The sequence below is a fragment of the Cavia porcellus genome, unplaced genomic scaffold, assembly GCF_034190915.1.
Source record: "Cavia porcellus strain 051 isolate PalLab524CR breed Dunkin Hartley unplaced genomic scaffold, mCavPor4.1 scaffold_21, whole genome shotgun sequence".
NCBI lineage: Eukaryota > Metazoa > Chordata > Mammalia > Rodentia > Caviidae > Cavia > Cavia porcellus.
The window spans coordinates 36,013,347-36,033,968 of record NW_026947504.1 but is presented as its reverse complement, the minus strand read 5'-3'; the positions used below and the strand labels follow the sequence as shown (position 1 = coordinate 36,033,968).

The following is a 20,622-nucleotide window of genomic DNA, read 5'->3' as shown; positions in this document are numbered from 1 at the left end:
ATAACAATAAAAACAAAACATTATATACAGTTTAAAACTTCAAAATCAGGTAAAATCAAACCAAGATTCTAGTGAATCTTGTCATCTTCAGTGTAGATGCCTATACTCTCAGACTTGATACTATCAATCGTAACAGATTCAAATAAAATCCATTAGTACAAAATAGCAATCCAACAAACCAGATTCAACTAAGATTGGTCATGATAAAACAGTGTAAGTTATACAGGGCTTCAGATTAAGTTAATAGGAAATTAAGGATGATTAACATACTATATCCTGATATTTTAGGGATAGTTGTCTTTGCCCTCAAATCTAGTACAAGTAGACAAACTGGAACAAAATATAATCTATCTAAACAGAGTGGTGTTGAATAATGTGGGATTTAAGTTCTGATACACTATTAACAATATCCTCTGCCTTTTTTTTTAGACTAGTCCTCCCCTTTCACTCTCACAGGGTGCACTGTGCATTTTGGGTCCCACCAACTCTCTCAGTTTTTAGACTGGGGGCAGCCTGCTATTTACCTAAGTGGTTCCAAACCTTCTTTCTCCTGGATTTTCTCTCAAGTTGCATTCCTTTACCTACAAAGCCTCCAGGTTTTTCTTCACTATAGCTGAATAGTTCTCTGCTGCACATAAGTATCTTGTCTTTCCAACCTATCTGCAAATGCTGGTCGAGATGCCCCTATTTTTCTCTGGTTCCCTGTCACACAGAACATTATTTTCTCATAATTGATTTTCAGTCCATAAACCCCTTTTCAGATTAATTGTATTTCCTATACAGAGCATCATTGTGGATCCTACCTCCTGACCTACTCTGCCTGTGTTTCTTTTTTTAGTGTATCAAGGCCATCTATGTTAGAGCTTATAGACAACCTTCTCTGCCTCATTTCTGCTATGCTATTTTTCTACCATTGATTGTCTACTTTTCTTCTTCATTCCACCACCTGCTCTGTTCATTGATGTTTCTCTGCCATTGTCCCTGAATCCTGGTATTTTTTATCTCTCTAGAATGTCCTTCAGTATTCTCTGTAGGGTTGGATTGGTGGTCCCAAATTCCCCGAGTTCCTCTTTGTCATGGAAGCATCTTGTTTCTCCATTAATTTCTAGAGACAGTTTTTTAGGGTACATCAATCTGGGCTGGAGGTTATTTTCTTTTTTGTTTTTTTGGTCTTTTTCGTTTTTATCGGTACCAGGGATTGAACTCACGACTGCCTGCTTGCAAGGCAGGTGGTTATGCCACTGAGCTAAATCCCCAGTCCCGGAGGTTATTTTCTTTCAGGGCTTGGAATACTTTGCTCCAAGCTCATCTTGATTTGATGGTCTGTGTCAAAAAGTCTGCAGTGATTTTGATGGGTTTTCCTTTACAGGTGATCTGTTGCTTTCCTCTGATAGCTTTTAATATTGTATTCTTATTCTGAATCTCTGGGATCTTGATTATTATATGTCTGGGTGTGGCTCTGTTTTGCTTGTAGGTGGTTGGAGTTCTGTATGCCTCACACATCTGAATATCATGTCCTTTTCCTATGCTTGGGAAGTTTTCCTCAATCATTTCTGTGAAGAGCCTTTGTGTTTCCTTTGTTTTTACCCCTACTTCTTCACTCAGATTTTTTATTCTTAAGTTATAGATCCTCTTGTCATCTTCTAGGCTTTGTGTTGTTGCTGCCTGTTTCCTTGTTGTTTTTTTATTTAAAGAAAAACAGAATAGAAAATGGACAGAAATAGTACATGCTTTTAAAGAAAAGAAATAAACAGTAATAAATCATTAGTTGATATATACATATTGTTCCCCCACAGATAATTGTTCAAGATACAAAAGTGGAACATATAAATGGGAATTCAACCAGGGAGACTGCAAACCATTCTGTTCAACTATCCAACAAAAACTAGGTAATATGAGTATCAATCCTATACATTTAGACATGTATGCATTTATCCATACCTTTGTTTATGCTGAGAGCTAACAAAGGATATTAGATTATAATCCTTCTGAACAAAGATTAATAATATTGCTGGATTTCACATCATAACACTCGGAATCAGCACTGGGTACTGCAGTGCCCCTTTCTTTTCTTCAAAGTATTTGTTCATTTCATCATGTGTCATAAGATCAGTTCTCATAAACTATTTATAGGTTTTATGCAAGCATGAGTCTTAACATGTATTTCTATCCTTTCTATATGGAGGGAGAAACAGAACAAAGCAGGACAGAACTAAACATATTCCTGTAGACATAAAACTAAAAAGACATATAAAACTGCTGTCCAAGGAGTTCTACCATGGTTACTGTGCTGTTTCTTGTTATCATTAACCGAATTGGCTATATCATCAGATAAAGTATAATTGAACTTATCAATACATAACAGAATTAATAGAAATACAACTTTGTAGATAGTGTAGAGCTACAAAAACAGGTAGTAATCAAATCAGAATGGATATCATGGTGAATCATTGTCATTTTCAGTATGGTTGTCTATACTCCTCAACTTGATACCAGTAACCTAACAGTTTTGATTAAAATCTGTCAATAATAAAGTATTCAAACAAGTCAGATTTAACTAAGATCAGTCATGATACAACAGTATAAGTCATACAGGGGTCCTGATTGAGTTAATAGGAAATTAAAAATGACCACTGTGCTATGTCTGGATATCTTCGGGACAGCTGTCTGTACCCTCAGATCTAGTTTTTGTATACAAACTAGGATGGAACAAGTTCCAACCAAGCAGAGTGGTGCGAGTAATAAGGGTTTTAATTCCTGATACACTATTAGCTATATCTTCTGCTGTTTTTTTTTGAAGACTATTCCTTCCCTTTACTCCCCATTATGTACTGTATATTTTCAGGTCTCCCCATCACTCTTGGTTTTATATTGGGGATGGGCAACCTGCTATTTACCTAAGTGTTTCTGTACTTTCTCACTCCTGGCCTGAATTTCTAGTTATATTTCTTCATTTATTAAAGTCTGTCTGTTCAGCCTATCCATAAATACTGGCCCAGTTACCCCTATTACTCTCTGTTTCCCTATCATTTCGAGTTCCATTTTCTCATATTTGATTTTGGTCTATAGAACCTTCTTCAGGCTAATTATATTTCCTATACAGAGTCTCTCGGTGGACCCTACCTCTTGATCCACTCCACCTGCGATTCTCTTTTTTCCCTTAAGTTAGTGTATTTAGGCCATCTATATTAGAAATTATATCCAACCTTCTCTGCCTCATTTCTGTGAGCTCTTTTTCTGTCATTAGCTGTCAGTTTGTCTTTTTCATTTCACTTTCTGCTCCATTCATTGTGGCCTCTCTGCCATTGTTTCTAGAATCCTGGTATTTTTCTCTCTCTTTAGAATGTCCTGCAGTATTCTCTGTAGAGATGGATTGGTGGTTGCGAATTCCCCCAGTTCCTCTTTATCTTGGAAGCACCTTATTTCTCCATTAATTTCTAGGGGCAATTGTGCAGGATATAACAATCTTGGCTGGAGGTTATTGTCTTTCAAGGCTTGGATTATTTCGCCCCATGCTCTTTGACATTTGATGGTTTGTGCCAAGAAGTCTGCTGTAATTCTGATGGATGTTCCCTTGTAAGTGATCTGTTTCTTGTCTCTGACAGCTTTTAATATTCTGTTCTTATATTGGATTTCTGGAATCTTGATTATTATATGCCTGTGTGTAGTTCTGTTTTGATTGTAGGTGGCTGGAGTTCGGTATGCCTCATACATCTGAGAATCTTTCCCTTTTCCTATGTTTGGGAAGTTTTCCCTCATTATTTCTGTGAATATCCTTTGCAGTTCCTTTGTTTGTACCCCTGATTCTTCTCTCACATTCTTTATTCTTAAGTTATAGATTCTTTTGTCATCTTCTAGCCTTTGTATTGTTACTGCTTGTTTCCATGTTAAGTTTTTCCTTTCATGCTCCCACGTTACAAATCTGTCCTTCAGTTCAGATAATCTATCTTTAGTTTCGTTCAAGCTGTTATGCCAGCTTTCAATAGAGTTTTTAGTTTCCTGGTAATCTCTTTGAACCTGCTTCATGTATTTTATGTTTTCTCTATTTTCTTCATCAAATATTTCACCCCTTTTTTTCTGTCCTTCCATTCCACCATCTGTTTTTTCTTGGGAGGTGCTTAGCATTTCTTTAACTATTCTACTTATATTTTGCTTTACTTGGTTAAATACTTCACTTTTGAACTTGTCTATGAGGTCCTGGAGATATTGCTTTACGTCTACTGATGCCATGCCTGATATTGCATGTTTTCTGTCCTCATTTTCCTTTGCATATCCCTTTCCTGGATCAGTGTTCTCAGGATTGGGGACTGAGGACCCTTTCTTGTTGCCTCTTTTTCTCATACTTTTTATTCCTTCCATACAAGCGTATATTTCTTTGTCAGTTACAGTTTGTTTGAATTGCACTGGCTAGGTGTTCCCGCCCACTGCAGTATACTAGGGAGACACAGACTGAGGCAGCCTATGATGGGCCCGCTCCTCCAGGTCAGTCAACCTGCTGAAGGCTTCACTGCATCAGGGCGCACTGCCAGGCGCAGGGACCTGGTTTGGGCTAGCCTATTGGGCCTCAGTCCATGGTGTCACCCAGGTCAAGCACTCCCCAACAATCCTGTTTGAGAGGGGAATATGTGACTGAAATCACTGCAGTGCCCTGTTCTGGCCAGTCTGCCCGGTCCCAGAATGTCTTCTGTTGGAGCCTCCTTATCTATGGAAGGGACCCTGTTCCTCTCACTCACCATAGGTCGATGCAGGGTTCCCCACCAGCTCTGCTCTCTATTCGTTCGCTGATTCCCGCTCTCAGAGCATTCATGTCTCTATCCCTGCTGTGCTGATTCAGATGCAGCAGCAGCAGGCTATTCAAGCCGCAGGTTCCAGCGGTGGCATCGAGACTTTAGCTTTTCCAACTGTAGCACCAGGATTGCATTTCTGATTGTTTTCTCTCAGCTTAATTCATTCTTGGGTCGGCAGGGTATATCTCCCTCTGCTTAGGACTCCGCACACTGCACCATTCCTGGAATCTAAGCTGGCTATCTCAGAGAGCCTCTGTAGCTGCTGTTATCTATCTGCCATCTTCTCCACTCCCTTTCCTTGTTATTTTTAAGAAATTTTTCCTTTCATGATCACACATTGCAAACCTGTCTTCAAGTTTTGATAATCTATCCTTAGTTTCTTTCAAGCAGTTTTGCCAGCTTTCAATGGAGTTTTTCATTTTCTGATAATTTCTTTGAATGTGTTTCATGTATTCTGGGTTTTCTTTATATTCTTTATCAAACATTTCTCTCCTTTTTTGTGTGTGTTCCTCCATTCTTCCATCTGTGTCTTCTTGAGAGGTGCTTAACATTTCTTTTATTAATCTTCTTATATCTTGCTTTACTTGAATTAATATTTCGGTTTTGATTTCATCTTTGATGTCAGGAAGATATCTCTTTATGTCACTGATGCCGTGTCTGATATTGCATGTTTGCTGCCCTCAGTCTCCTCTGTATTTACATCTCCTGGATCAATACTCACAGGGTTGGGGACTGGGGGCTTTTTCTTATTTCTTTCTCTTGTCATGTTTTTGGTTTCTTCCATACAGATGTATAGTGGAGGTCCTAGCCCCTTTCCTTGTTGGTTATGGTTCTTCTTAAATGTGCTGGCTAAGGATTTCTGTCCTCTCCAATTTGCTGTTGATCACTGAGGTGCAAGCAGGGGTGGTGTATTGCTGGTTCTTCTCCTCCAGGCCAGTCAACCTGCAGGGGCCTTCACCACATTAGTGTGTGCTGCATGTACAGAATTGGTATGGGACCACTTATTGAGTCCTGGCCAGGTGCATGACCCAGGCCAAGCAGATCCCACCAATCTGTTCTGGGTAGATAGCAACCAACTAAAGTCAGTGCCATTCCTTGTTCATTCCCATCCTGCCCAATTCCAACATGTCATCCAGTTGGTCGCCCCTTTCCCATGGGAGGGTCTTATTCCAAGCACTCACTACAGGTTAGTGCAGGTCCCTCACTGGCTCTGTTCTCTGTTGGGCTTGCCGACCCCCAACTACAGCACAACCGCAGCTCCAGTGAGTCGCAGTGGCAGGGGTTTGGGTGGTGGTGCCAGTTTGGGTGGCTCCGGTGACAGCACCATGGCTGCTAATCTTAGCTGCTCCAGTGGTAGCCCTATGTTTTTGACCAGCTCTTTTCCTTTTAGTTTCTTCCTACGTTGAGAGGAATCACTTCCCTTCATCCAGACCTCTCCAGGATGTTTTATTCCGGCACCTGAGTTGTATCTCTCAGGGAGGCTCTGTATCCTGCTGCTTACTGATCTGCCATCTTTCTCTAAGTGATTCTTAAATAGTTTGTGCAAGTTTCTACCCATTCTCAACTGGCTCCAAGGCAGGGTAGGATGGCACAGAGGAAACTGTTAGAGGTGGCTGTGGCAGATTCCAAAAGTGACAGGAACAAAAGGATGAAAGAAAAGAGGGAGAATAAGCCTCTTTCTTCTCTTACATTACAGCAGGCTATGACTTCACCCTGTGTCTTCTCATCCTTTCCTACTCTGCATCCAGGATGACTGCCATAGAAACAAGGCATTCACCACTGGGCCACTGCAGTAAGAGAAAAGCCCCCATTCCTCACCATGGCTCACAAAGCTCTCACCAGGCACATCTGAAGTGCAGCATGACCACAGAAGAAGCAATCAGGTCTGCCTGGGGCTGAGGGAAGGCTTTTTTTGCAGGGAGGGGTGTTTAAGAAGAGGTAACTTTGAGACTGAAGTTTAGAAGAACGATAAGACTCCAGGAAAAAGCACAGAGGTAACAAGTCCACCATGGCTAAAGACCCACAGATGTGCAGGTATCTTCCCAGGACCACCACCATTCCAGGAGGCTCAGAGAGACTATTTCCAGCAAGAGTCAGGGAGAATCTCTGTGGATGGCCATGGACTTATGTCCTGAAGCACATTCTTGCCTTTGCTTAAACAGGTTGCCCTTTCAAAGGACACGACATGAACACTGACCATTGAGATCAGTGTTCATGTCATGACATTTCAAATGCTTTCTTTTTCCTCTTTTTTTGCTCTACAAAATATCAGAAAATGGCAGATTCCTCAGTATCTGACATATAGAACCACAACAGTAACAGGCTTGTAAATACACAAGTGGCCACATCTTTTAAGGGGAAAAGTTGTTTATGAATCTAAATATTCCTGATGGTTAATTTAATGGTAGTCTTGACTATTAACTCAGTGGTTCAGCTAGGTAGATGGGACACATTTCTGGGTGTACCTGCTGTGTTGTGGAGGCCTGCCCTGCTCTTCCCTCTACCCTTCCTCTCCAGTGCTGCTCCCCCCTCTGCTTTTCTGCTATAACACACTAAGCACTGTTTGTTCAGTGCTCTGCCAGGTCCTTCCATCACGATGTTCCCGCCTTGGAGCTTGCTGCCCATGGGCTGACTTCCCTGATACTGAAATTGTAAGCTAAATTAAACTTCTCCTCCTTTGGGTTGTGGGTGCTAGGCACTGTGTCCTAGCAATAAGAGAGCTGACATACACACCATGTTAACTTTAATTAAATCTCCCTAACAAGTCATTAGAGATTTTAATGTGACCATACATGGGACACATCTTGTCATTGTGATTTACTAGAATAGCAGAATGTGAGATTAGTGCTTCTCAGAAACTATCATTATGAAATCTGAGTACACACTATTCTAAGAAACCCAGTTATACACGGTAGTCAAGACAATCTTGATATCCACTGCATATCAACATTCTCAGGTGCCAGAAAAAAGTCAAATATAACTACTGATATCAGCATCAAAAGGTAAGGGATTTTGCTCCTTATATAAACTCTGAGGAGCCTAAGACATAAACTAGATATTTTTCTCCCACATTTACTGCTTGTCATTTTATTATGGTGACTGGAGAGTTTGTAAAACACTCCAATGCACATTCCAATGCCTTAATGTGTTCAGGCACCAGGTATCTGCCACTGTTACAATAGAAAGCACTTTTAGAAATCTAAAGGAGATAATAAATACAACTTACGGCTCAGTGAATTAAAGCTAATCGCCATCTATTGTATATAAGGTCACCTCTGAGCCTGTGGACCTTACTGCACCCATATTGTCCTGTATTTTTAGCTGTCAAATCTATTAGTGGCTCTTAGGACCTCCTGTATTATTATTGTCATAACCACTACCATAGCTATTACTAGATAAGAAATTATAGCCAATGGTAGATGAGCATCATAAAAAGATTCAGTAAAATCAATTATTTGTACTTTGATACTGGCATCATTATTATATTGATTTTATTCACACATTCAAAACTTCAGAGTTCTACTGAAAAAGAGTTTAGACACTGTTCATTTCTACTTCTGGGCCCAGCAAGCAGCTGATGTTCTGATCCAAAGGAGAAGCTCCTCCAAGAATATCAAACTTCTGGATTAATACAGCAAGTACAAGTTTTGTGGCTCCATGAATGTAAAATATCTTATGAAACCAGTCTTTTGGGGAACTCTTCGGTGGCTATATTATGGTTCTCAATGCCTGTCAGTTGGAGATGAAGGTCGAATCCCCAAAGTCAAGACTTTAGGGAGGAAAACCCAGGAAATGCAATCAGCTGTGGAGTTCTTCACTGCTTTTGACAGAGAAGCGTCTTACCATTTTCAACTATAACTGGTCCTCTGTATCCATGGTCTCTGCACCCAAGAGTTCAATAAACTACACCTTAAGCTCTCCCCCCTTGTCATTATTACCTACAAAACAAGGTATGGCATCTATGCAGTATTGATACTGTATAGATATCTGGAAAAATCTAGATGACTTAAATTATACAGGAGGATTGCACAGGTTTTATAGAAATACCATGCTGTTTTTTACAAGGCACATGAGCATGACTTTGGTCAGACTTCAGTGTCTGAGGCAAGTCCTAGAACTAATCTCCCGGGAATATTGAGTGACAGCTATATGTCAAATGGATCTCTGTCTAGTGCTAATAATCATTTTACTGTTGGTGATGTATTTTCAATCTTTGCTAAAAGCAGTAGTTTTTCTAGTGTTTTCAAGTGTGTGTTGACTACTCCTACAGCTAACTCCCTAAAGTACTGCCCTGTCACTTGCCTGACAGGTTTCAGGCTTGCCTAGGAAATGCCCAGTGACCTTCTCCAGAACCAGAAACTGAAAAACTCAGCTGGCGGCTGAGGTGAATCCGTTCCCCATCCAGAGCTGGGAGACTGTTTTAAGATCATTGCTCCCAGAGCTCAAGGGCCTGCCCAGAGCCCAGCCACACTAGGCTGTGCTCACTTGGCACATTTCAGGCCTGCCCAGGACATGCCCAGCGACCTTCTCTGGAACCAGGAACAGGGAAACTCAGCTAGCGTTGGGGTGAGTCCACATGCCATCCCAAGCCTGGGACATTGTGTTAAGATCATTGCTTCCAGAGCTCAAGGACCCACCCAGGGCCCAGCCACATTGGACTGGCCTTAGGAGGTTTTGCAGCCTGAGTAGATTACACCCAGCGACTTTCTTCAATTACAGGAGTTGAGAGCAGGTAAAGTGAGTTCCAGAGCATTGGTCTTTGCCTGGGGAGAGCTTTAGCCCACCATCCACAGTGGGTATGTGCCTGGCCAGCTACCAGGAACAAAGAAGGTAGCACAGGAGGGCCTGAGGGCCTGATTGGACCACGCTCAGCAATGTCCATTCAGTCCCAGGAGCCTAGGGCATAGGAGACAATTTCCAACACATCCAGGGGAAGCCTTAGAAAAACACTTGAAACACAGAAATATAGGAAAATGACAAAACAAAAGACCAAAACGCAATCTCAAACCTCTAGCCTATCCTAAGAAAGCCTAGGAGCCCTGTACATAGAAGAAAATATATGCTATACACCTGAAATACCTGTAATAATAGCAACTGATATAAAGAAGCAACTCCAGGAAGCTTTAAAGGAATTTAAAATAGAAATAATCTCCCAGGTAAAAGAAGTGATAAAAGTAATGAAAAAGATGCTGAACAGTCTAAAGAAGACACAGTTAAAAAAATTAGAGGAACAAAACAAAAAGATAGAATCCCTGGATAAACAATTTAAGAAACAAATAGAATATATGAAGCAGATTCAAAGAGATATACAGGAAATAAAAAATTCCATCGAAAGTTGTCAAAACCAACTCAACAAAAGTAAAGACAGAATTTCAGACCTCAAAGACAAGATTGCAGCTAGTGAACAGGAAAGGAAAGATCTTTAAAAAAAAAACAAGGAATCAGGAAATAACAATTCAACAGCTGAAAGATGATGCAAAGAAAAACAACATAAGATTAATAGGGATAAATGAAAAAGAAGGGAACAACACAAATGATATAAAAAGGCTATTCATAGAAGTCATAGCTGAAAATTTCTCAAACATGAGAATGGAGACTGACATTAGGATTAGTGAAGCATATAGAACTCCAAATAGCCATAACCAAAATAAAACTACACCCAGGCATATAATAATCACCATCCGAGAAATCCAACATAAGAATAGAATACTAAAAGCTGTCAGAGAGAAAAAACAGATCACCTATAAAGGAAAGCCTATCAGAATCATAGCAGACTTCTCAACACAAACAATGAAGTCAAGAAGAGCATGGAGTGAAGTATTTCAGATCCTAAAGGAAAATGATTCCCAACTTAGACTGATGTACTCTGAAAAACTGTCCTTCAAAATGGATGGAAAAATAAGATACTTCCATGACAAAGAACAGCTGAATAATTTCATGAACACCAAGCCAACCCTGCAAATGAAAGACAGTCTAGATACACATAAGAAAAAACCACTAAGCAAGGTAGATAATTAAACAGATTGGAAAGATAAAGATGCAACAGAAGAAAGATAATATGTCAACAATAAGCCAATATATAACAGTTATAACCATGAATGTAAATGGTCTCAATTCACCAATAAAAAGAAACAGACCAGCAGAATGGATCAAGAAACAACATCTAACCATATGCTGTCTACAAGAAACCCATCTAACCCAAAAGGAAATTCACAGACTGAAAGTCAAAGGATGGAAAAAATGCAACATGAACCCCCCAAAAAGTGGGGGTAGCTATTTTTTGTTTGCAGATAATGTGAACTTTAAACCAAGAATGATCCTAAGAGATAAAGAAGGTCACTACATACTGGTTAGGGAAAACCTAAAGAGGAAGAGATGTCTTAAATATATATGCACCAAATTCCAGAGCACCCAGCTATACAAAGCAAGTATTAATAGAAATGAAAAATCAAATTAGCAATAACACAATTAAACAGGAAACCTTAACACACCATTGACACCAAAGGACAGATCAACCAGACAGAAAATCGGCAAAGAAATAACAGAATTGAATCACACCTGTGAACAAATGGGCTTGGTAGACATATACAGAGTGTTCCATCCAACATCAGAATATACATTCTTCTCAGCAGCACATGGGACATTCTCTAAAATGGACCATATACTAGCTCACAGAACATATTTAAATCAATGCAAAAGAATTGAAATTGTCCAATGCATGTTATCAGATCATAGTGCCATGAAACTAGAAATTAATGATAAAAAGCTGCCAAAACCCCACAAACACATGGAAATGAAATAATGCACTCTTGAGCAATCAATGGGTCACAGAAGAAATTAAAGAAGAAATTAAACAATACCTATGAGCAAAAAAAAATACAAACACAACTTCCAGAATCTGTGAGATACAATGAAAGCAGTCCTCAGAGGAAAATTTATTGCACTGAGTTCCCACATCAGGAAAACAGAACGAACACAAATAAACAACCAGTTGCTACACCTCAAAAATCTAGAAAAAAAAGAGCAAGTCAAGCCCAAAGCCAAAACAAGGGAGGAAATTATAAAAATCAGAGCAGAAATTAATACAACAGAGACTAAGAAAGCAATCCAAAAAATCAATGAATCAAAGAGTTGGTTCTTTGAAAGCATAAATAAAATTGATAAGCCCCTAGCCAACCTTATTAAAAAGAGGAAAGGAACAGCTCAAATTCATGCAATAAGGAATGAAAAAGGCAAAATCACTACAGACTCTATGGAAATACAGAAGCTCATGAACACCTATTTCAAAAACCTCCACTTTCATAGGTTCGGTAATACAGAAGAAATGGACAGGTTCCTAGAAACATATGAACTAACAAAGCTGGGTCAAGAAGATGTAAAACTGCTGAATAACCCAATTTCTATTAATGAAATTGAAAATGTAATTAAGTCCTTACCTACAAGAAGAGCCCAGGCCCAGACAGATTCACTGCGGAATTCTACAAGAAATACAAAGAAGACTTACTGCCGACACTCCTCAAACTCTTCAATGAAATTGAAAGGGAAGCAATTCTTCCTAAGTCATTCCTGGAAGCAAATATTACTCTAGTACCAAAACCTGAGAAAGACCCAACTAAAAAAGAGAACTACAGGCCAATCTCCCTAATGAAGACAGACGCAAAAATCCTCAATAAAATATTGGCAAAAAGGATGCAGCAAATCATCAAGATTATACACCATGACCAAGTGGGATTCATCCCAGGCATGCAGGGATGGTTCAACATATGTAAGTCAACAAACGTAATCCACCATATCAATAAAGCCAAAAGTAAGAATCACATGATCATCTCTATAGATGCAGAAAAAGCTTTTGATAAGGTCCAACACTCATTCACAATAAGAACTTTACAGAAAATTGGAATAGATGGTCTTTACCTCAATATGATAAAGTCCATCTATGACAAACCTATAGCCAGCATCATATTATATGGCCAAAAACTGAAGGCCTTTACCTTAAAATCAGGCACAAGACAAGGATGTCCTTTTTCATTGCTCCTACTTAACACAGTACTGGAAATACTAGCCAGAGCAGTTAGACAAGAGAGAGAAATAAAAGGGGTAAAGATAGGAAAGGAGGAAGTTAAATTATCATTATTTGCAGATGATACGATACTCTACATAGAAGACCCTCAAAACTCCATTGAAAGACTCTAGATATAATAAATTCAGCAGTGTAGCTGGATACAAAATCAATAGCATTTCTACACACTAACAACAAAATCACTGAGAAAGAAATAAAAGAAGCCATACTCTTCACACTAACACCCAAAAAAAATGAAATACTTAGGAATTAATCTCACAAATGTAGTAAAAGATCTATACAGGGAAATAATGATACACTGAAAAAAGAAATTAAAGAGGATCTCAGAAAATGGAACGACATCCCTTGCTCATGGATAGCAAGAATAAATATCATAAAAATGGCCATTCTCCCAAAGCTGTTATACAGATTCAATGCAATCCCAATGAAAATACTGTTAACATACCTCATAGATCTAGAGAAATGAACCCTAAAATTCATCTGGGACCAGAAGAGACCTAGAATAGCAAGAGCAATTCTAAGCCTCAGAGGCAAGGAAGGAGGCATCACAATCCTTGACTTGAAGTTATACTACAAAGCAACCATAGTAAAATCAACATGGTACTGGAATAAAAACAGAGTCAAAGATCAATGGAATAAATCAGAAGATACAACCACAACTACAAACACACTCAACCACCTTATCTTTGATAAAGAGGCCAAACATATTCACTGGAAGAATGACAGCATCTTTAATAAATGGTGCTAGAAAAACTGGCTCTCCACATGCCGAAAACTAAAACTAGACCCATAGCTATCACAATATACTAAACTAAAATCTAAATGGATCAAAGATCTGAATATTAAAACAGAAACAGTAAATCTGTTGGAAGACAAATTAGGTAAAAATCTTGAAGACACGGGGGTAGGTAAAAAGTTCATGAAGAGGAATCAAACTGCACAGGAAATGCTTCCCGGAATCAATAGCTGGGATTATGTCTTATTAAAAAGTTTCTGTATGTCAAAAGAAATTTCCAGCATAGTGAAAAGAAAACTCACAAACTGGGAAAAAATCTTAATGAACTGCCCCTCAGACAAAGGACTTCTGTCTAAAACATATAAAGAATTAAAAAAATAAGACCCACAAAATTCAAAGACCCAATCCAATACTGGGCATCTGAGATGAATACACAAGTTCTCAGATGAAGAAATACAAATGGCAAATAAATACATGAAAAAACGTTCATCATCATTACTCTTTAGAGTAATGCAAATTAAAACCACGCTGAGCTTCCATCTCACTCCTGAAAGAATGGCCAGGATCAAGAAAACTACCGACAACAAATGCTGGAGAGGCTTTGGGGAAAAAGGAACTCTCCTGCACTGTTGGTGGGAGTGTAGACTGGTGCAGCCATTGTGGAGGTCAGTCTGGAGATTTCTCAGAAAGCTGGGATTAGAAGTCCCATTCGATCCAGCTATTCCACTTCTGGGCATATTCCCAGAAGAACTGAAAACATCATACCACCGTGATATATGTGCACCCATGTTTATAGCAGCATAATTTGTAATAGCCAGAGATCTTGGAAAAAACCTAAGTGTCCATCAACTGAGGAGTGGATAAAACAGATGTATTTTTATACAATGGAGTACTACTCAGTTATAAAGAATGATCACATTGAGATATTTATAAATAAGTGGACACAACTTGAGACCATACTCATTAGTGAAATAAATCAAACTCACATGTATAAATACTGAATAGTGTTCCTAGTATAAGAGATGGTAAGAGTACATAAAAGTTTATATTAATCATGATTCCCTATTACATTGCTCTGAAGCTTTATAATGTCTGCATTTATTAGTTGGAATGATTTTATCCTAGTTTGTTTGATTTTATTATCTGTGATAGTATAAACAGCTATTTTAAAGAAAACAAGACATTAGAATAGCCAGAGCTGATTTAGTATCATCTTACTCTGAAGTCCTACTATGCTTTTGTTTTTCTGTTGCCTTTGGTTCTATCATGTTGTATCTTATTGGATATTATTATGTGTGATAATATAAACAAATTTTTTATGGAAAATGAGATAATATAATAAAATATAATATAATATAATAAAAATGAGATAATATTGTTCATTCTCTGCTATTTGGTTCTGAAAGCCCTGTAATGCTTTCATTCTCTTGAACGGTTTTATACTGTTTTATTATGCTTGATACTATCGTATATGAAGCTATGCTCAACTATTTCAAAGAAAGAGACACTATGGTAGTGACTGTTAATTATGGATTGTCTTGTGGGAAAATGCTGTGTTACTTGCATTGTTCTGATCTGATGTTCTTTCTTATGTCCTCTTTTGTTTTAATCTCTTTAAAATAAAAAAGCTAAAAAGTAATAAGAACTGTGGGAGTAATAAAACCCAAAATGTGTAATTGATATTGTAAAAAAGAGAGGAAAAGGAAGTGCTCTAAAGGATATAACTGCATGTATACTTAAGAGTGTAAGATAACTATATTACTAAGTTTTTGTTGGATCACTGAACAGAACTGTTTGCAATCTCACTGTTTGAATGTCCACTTTGTATGCTTTAATTTTGTAACTTGAACAACTATTTCAAAGATGACAATATGTAATCTATTAACTAGTGATTTCTGTTTATTTTTTTTGAAATTCTGTATTACGTTTACCCTTTTTCTGTTTTGTTTTTGTTTCTCTTTAAATAAAATTTAAAAAAATAAAGTACTGCCCTGTCATCAACCTTACAGTCTGCCATGTGTCAGATGGCCCCACGGTGGTCCTTAAAGCCAGTAACACAGGCTCCAGTGCCACCTTGGGGCAATGAATTTGAGTTGAAAACAGGTAACAGAGATGGGAGAGCAGTGTTTATTTTGCCAGGTTCTCTTGGAGCTGGTACTTCAGTGGAAATGCTACCTGCCCCAGGGAGTAAGAAGTCCAGGGGATGAGGAAAGGAAGCTCTGGAGGTGATGGCCACTCAGAGCTCATGGAGGATGCTGAGGTGAGAAGAGATGACAGAGGCTCACTCCTGCCGACTGTTACGGTTCTTGGGAAAAGCCCCCATGGACCTTACAAGGATATGCCTTGCGCCCTGAGACACCGACACCGGCAGATGCCAGGACATTGCACTTAGTGCCACCTCCTCACGGTTGTTTGAGGTACTGATGTTGCTTCTGTCGAGGTGAAAGCAGCTATGTAGACAGGCATGCCTAGTCTCTTGCCAAGGAACCAAAGCTCTAGTTTCCTACAGCATTTTGCTGATTTCCATCCAGCAGAGCTAAGAAATTGAGATCAGGGAGTAAAGATGTTCAAGAGAAGGATTTTCAGTGGTTTTGGAGCCTTCAAATAGAGTGAAAAATGGAGTGGACAGACCAACTTTTGACTGACTCTTATACTTCCTAAGTATTTTAAATTTATTTTTAACATATATATATGTACATATATTGATATATTAGCTGTACATACTGATGTAGCACAGGTACAATGTAGTTTGCTTTGTTTCATTCTGGCAGTGCTAGGGATGAACCCAGGGCTACTACATGCTAGCAAGAGTTCCACATAGAGGAACCACGCTGGCCCATGTGTGCTATTTTGATATATGTACACAGGCTTAATGATTAAATTAAAGAAAATACTATACCAATCATTTAGCATTTATTTCTGGTGAGAATACTGAGAATTTTTTCTTCTACTACTTTGAAATGAACAACACATTGTTGGTATCTATAGTTTTCCTATTGTACAACAGAATACTGCAAACTCTTGCTCATATCTAACTATAACTCTGCACCCAATGCTCCAGCTCTGCCCATTGCTGCTAAGCCCTTTTTCTCCCAGTCTCTGGTAGCCACTATTCTACTCTCAGCTTCTCCAAGATCAACTCTCTTGATAGTTAATTCCAGTATGAGTGAGATCATGCAATACTTGTCTTTCCCTTCCTGGCTTATTTCACTTAACATGAGCATATGTAGGTCCATCCGCATGTTGCAAATGATAGGATTTTCTGATTTTAATGGCTGTATAGTATTCCATTGTACATATGTACCAAATTTTATCTATTCATCAGCAGAAGAACACTTAGGTTGATTCCATTTCTTGGCAATTACAGTGCTAAAATGAATGTGGGAGGACAGATACTGAAAGAGAAATTAAAATTGTAAATAAAAGCCTGCCAAGGATGCCCACAGAACATTTCTTCCTTTGTGTAACCCATGCTTGCTTAACTGATGGCCTTACAATGTAACTTGAGATGTTTAAGATCCCTGGGCAACCCGTGATGTTACTCAACCCTCCAATCATAATGCACTAAATCTGCCTTTGTACCTCCTGCCTAACGTCCCCATAAAAGACCCAAAACCCCACCAGGCAGGGCTGACTCTGTGGGAGAGAACTAGTCAGGCCCACCTGTGTAATAAACTACTCCCTAAGCCTCCTTCATGCAGTTTCTTCCTGTTTTTGGTACACTTTCCATAAAAGTATCACTTCAGCATAACGGTTTCATTTCCTTTGGACATTCACTCAGTATTAGAATTGCTGCCTTATATGACAGTTCTATTTTTAATTTTCTAAGGAACTTTCACAATGGTTTCCATAATGAGTGGTCTAATTTACATTTCCACCAACAGTGTGCAAGGGGTCCCTTTTCCCATTTGTGAACTGATTTTATCCCAGTTCACTTTTGGATGAACTATAGAAGCAGCGTCTTGCACTGCTCTACAGGAAGCTGATTTCATACATCTGTTTCATGTCACGTTCTTTGAAGGGAACCAAAGCATTTGGCTACTTTCACTGAACACTTGCTGTATGACTGACAGCACGCAAGTCACAGTGCACTATTCATAAGAATAAGGTCCATCTTGGACCTCAGGCCATCCATTGTCCAGAAGGGGTCAGGCCAGGTCAGCATCTCAGATCTTCAGGACTCCTCTCCCCAGGATTCCCCCATGTCAGCACACTGCTGGACAAGTACATGTCTAAGACCTCACAGATTTGAGGGTATGCTCTAAATTCAGAATAGTCTTCTATTATCCAAATCTTGATCTGTCATAATTTATTTTTAACTATGCATCTGGCTGTGTAAGTCTGGTTAGGACAGATCAAATCTATGCTGATCCCAATGGCAACCAGCAACTCAGAGGCCCCTGGGGAAAAGCTCGCAATCTGTCAGTATCATAAAGGTGAATGCACAGTTTGCATGCAAAGGCTGAGTGACAAACAGATCGCGTGCAAAGGTAGAGCACTGGGGAGGACGCTGTGTTGAAAATGGAAACAGATTATTAAAAATTCATCTGCAGTCCAGTCACTGTACGAAGGACTGCAACGGATGGAAAAGCTTGGTTTAATTTAAAGTTGGAAAGCTTAAGACGCATAGTAACAAACGGTGAGGCATCCGAACCTGCATATTTACATTAACGAAGGCCCATGACCTTCACAATTGTAAACAGGAAGGAAAGTGACTATAGGACACAGCTTTGATAGGCTGTCAACTTAAAAGAGAGCACTTCAAGTGTTCGGCCAACATTCTAACAGATGGTAACACATCCCACGGGGAACATGAGCTTAAGCTTTTGTGGACTTGGACAGAGATTTCTTTTTGTTAAACCAATCTAAACCTGTATAGGGAAATTTTGCCTGGTAGCTAAACTTTTCCTACTTAATACTGGCAGTTGTTTACCTGGGGGTTGGCTGGTGATGGGAGAGGCAAAAGGCAGGTGTTGTGAGAGTAGGGGTTTAAGAGATCAGAGTTTATGAGTCAGGGTACCAAAAAGTCGGGGTGAACTTTGGAGATCTGAAGTGGGGCCCTCAGATTTCAGCCAGTTTCTGATTTGTGCAGAGCTGTAAAAGCACCCTAGGATGGGAAGAGAGTCTGCAAAGGATTAGAGAGAAGAATTTTAGAGGTTACAGAAGAACAGGAATAGAACCTGTTTCCATCAGCTAGAGTGAAAAACCTCACAATTCCTCAGCTGGAGGAGAGTGCTCAGTGGGGCTTGACCTCAGTAGCATGGTAACAGCATTCTGAACCTAACTACTGGTCACTCCTTCACAATAAAGGGCGAGACACAAAGTGATCAACCTTTTTCCAAGCAGGACAACTTTACCCAAGAATAAAGCTCAAAAGTATTATAGAAATAATATAGGACTCACCAAGCAATACTTCACAGTGTCTGGTAACTAAAGCATTTCTCAGGCATGTAAAGGAGCAGGAGGACATAAACTATAATGAGAAGCGTTCGAGCCACTGATACTGACCAAGAAACAGCAGATGATGGAATTACTTGAGAAGGATATTAAAATACATATAACTCCTATACTCCTAATAGGTTTCAGTAGTAGAAGAATGACTAAACATATCAATGAGAGATAAGGAAGACTTAAAATGACTTAAATAACTATTCCAGAGATCAAAACCTCAATGTCTAAATTTAAAAATATCTTGATATGGTTAAGAGTGGAAAGCATACTATCCTGAAGAAAAGATTAGTGACACAAATGTTCATGACAACATTACACATGGGATGTAGGGAAAAATTGGAAAACCCCAAATAGCTGTCATTTTGATTAACTTATAAACAAAATATGGTATATGCATACAGTGGAATATTATTTAGCTACAAAAGGACTGGAACACTGTTTCATACTGTGACAGATACTCTTTGAAAACACTATGGTAAATGAAATAAACAGGTACAATAGGTCACAAATTAAATGATTCCATTTGAAAGAAATGTCCAGAATAGGTATATGCATAAGACAGAGAACAGAAGGGCTGGAGAATGTGGCTGTTCAGCAGAGAGACCAAGCCATGTTTAGAATCTCAGAACGTTCACTTGCACGCTTTCACCCTCTGCAGAGATGAGAAGGGCTAGAAACTGTGTTAATAACCAATTCTACCTACATATGAAACTTCCAAGAACCTCTCTAATAATAACTTCACTGAGTTCAAAGTATTTTTAAATTTCCCTTTTGTATTTCTTCTTTTATATATGGTTATCTAGAATTGTGCTTTCTGATTATAAATATTTGTGAACTTAACATAAGCTTTTCTGTTATTTATTTCTAATACGTAATTCCATCATGGCTGGAAAAGATACATTAGATGATAAAAGAAAATCCTATTCCTCTACTCACACTTCTGACACCAAGTATGTGGGTTTTTCACAGAAGCAGTTCTCCACTTCTCTGTGACACCAATGAGTGTCTTATGTTTTAGTTCTCACACTAACGATCCAGAGTCATCATAGTCCTGATAAATTAAGAGCTTAATCCTGTGAGATTGCCCCTACTTCAGATTCCTATTGCTCCCCGATTCATATGCTAGGGGTAGGTTCCTGGGATATCCAAGAGGCACCATGAAATCTGGGGGCTGATGGGTATGAATGTCAGTCTTGATTGAGATGATAGTTTCTTGGGTCAAACTGCAAATTTCACATAGGGAGCTTTGCATTTGCTAATTGAATTACAATCAAGACTTTTCAAAATGGTAATACTCAAACTTTATTTTGTTTACCATTTTTTAGTATACATTTTACCTATTTCTCTCTTTTAATATTCTTATATTTAAGCACGTATTAGAAATAGTATAAAGCTAGATTTTAGAGCATTTGATACACTTAAGTACTTTTTGACAGTTACAGAAATAAATGTAGACTGGTACTCTGAATAATGTAGTCTACAATTCAATTCATGCACATTCATTATTTGAGTTCATTTATAATACATTATTTTATCCTTTTTATTTCTCCTATCTATTCCTCCATTTT

The 20,622-nt window shown here is 38.8% G+C and overlaps 1 protein-coding gene across 1 annotated transcript in view; it reads right to left on the bottom strand.

The window, feature by feature from the left end:
- The window catches only part of Mtus2 (microtubule associated scaffold protein 2), a 438,067-nt gene that overhangs the window by 155,235 nt on the left and 262,210 nt on the right, over nucleotides 1-20,622 (bottom strand). The window lies entirely within an intron of this gene.